The 888-nt window shown below is 44.8% G+C and overlaps 1 protein-coding gene across 1 annotated transcript in view; it reads left to right on the forward strand.

Moving 5' to 3' along the window:
* The window catches only part of LOC119571051 (cyclin-dependent kinase 5 activator 1-like), a 66345-nt gene extending 65780 nt beyond the window's left edge, over nucleotides 1-565 (forward strand). Inside the window, exon 2 of the mRNA XM_037918525.1 lies at nucleotides 1-565. This exon is cut by the window's left edge and continues 907 nt beyond it. The gene's annotated coding sequence lies outside the window, so the exon portion shown is untranslated.
* Nucleotides 566-888: the final 323 nt, after the last annotated feature.

Here is an 888-nt window from a genome sequence, read left to right on the forward strand (position 1 = left end):
CGGGTCTTCCAAGTCACCAGTGACCAAAAAGTAATACTCTTTTTCATATGCAACATCCTCAAGTGCCACCGAGAGCCACAGGAGTGCCCAAAGTGCCACAGCGACCTCGTCCCACAGTGCCCAAACATCGGTTCACTGAATCGAGATCTCGGCACCCTGTTAGTAAGACTGCAAGTGAAAGGGTTTTGGTGCATTTTGAACTCATGATCTTGACAAGGTGTAATGTCTAAAGAGAAAGAAGTCAAGTCCCGTTAGTGTTGTGGTGACTACTGCCTAAGAGGTCGCGGGAAAGCAGCAACATCAACACCCAAACAAAGCAGACAAGCAACCACTAGAGACCTGCATGCTATCTGTATATTTTCAGTGTGGTCCAAGATAAAGAGATAAAAAACACCGAAAAGCAACACGCAGCTCAAGTATATGTGTAATTTACACTGAACCACAGGCATTGCAACGCTCCACGCAGTGCAGTGGCCAGTATTTTGAATCGCGTCGTGTCGTCTCTTCCCTTGGCTTATGAAGAATGGAATAAAAAAAAAAAAAAAAACTTTGAACCGCCTTTTTGGAGAAAGATTATGAAAATCTGTTCAGTTACCCATCTGAAGTTTAAAAAAGGAGAAAGGAGAGATGCCCAGGGCTTCTCAAGTAGCACAGACGCCTCGTGTTCTCTTGAAGGATGACGAATAAAGACGGAAAGGAAGAGTCTGTCCCTGAGAAGGAGAACGAAAAACCCCGGCCTATCCAGCCTATCCCAGCCCGTACGAGAGCTGTAGGTTTCCTTGCCTATTCTAGGTCACAAAATATGTATAGTAAGAGATTAGTGGTCAGGCTTTTGGACCAATCTCGAATGAGATTTCTTTCGCGCCAACAATTCTTTCATTCCGTTTC

Source organism: Penaeus monodon, chromosome 4, assembly GCF_015228065.2.
Source record: "Penaeus monodon isolate SGIC_2016 chromosome 4, NSTDA_Pmon_1, whole genome shotgun sequence".
Classification (NCBI taxonomy): domain Eukaryota; kingdom Metazoa; phylum Arthropoda; class Malacostraca; order Decapoda; family Penaeidae; genus Penaeus; species Penaeus monodon.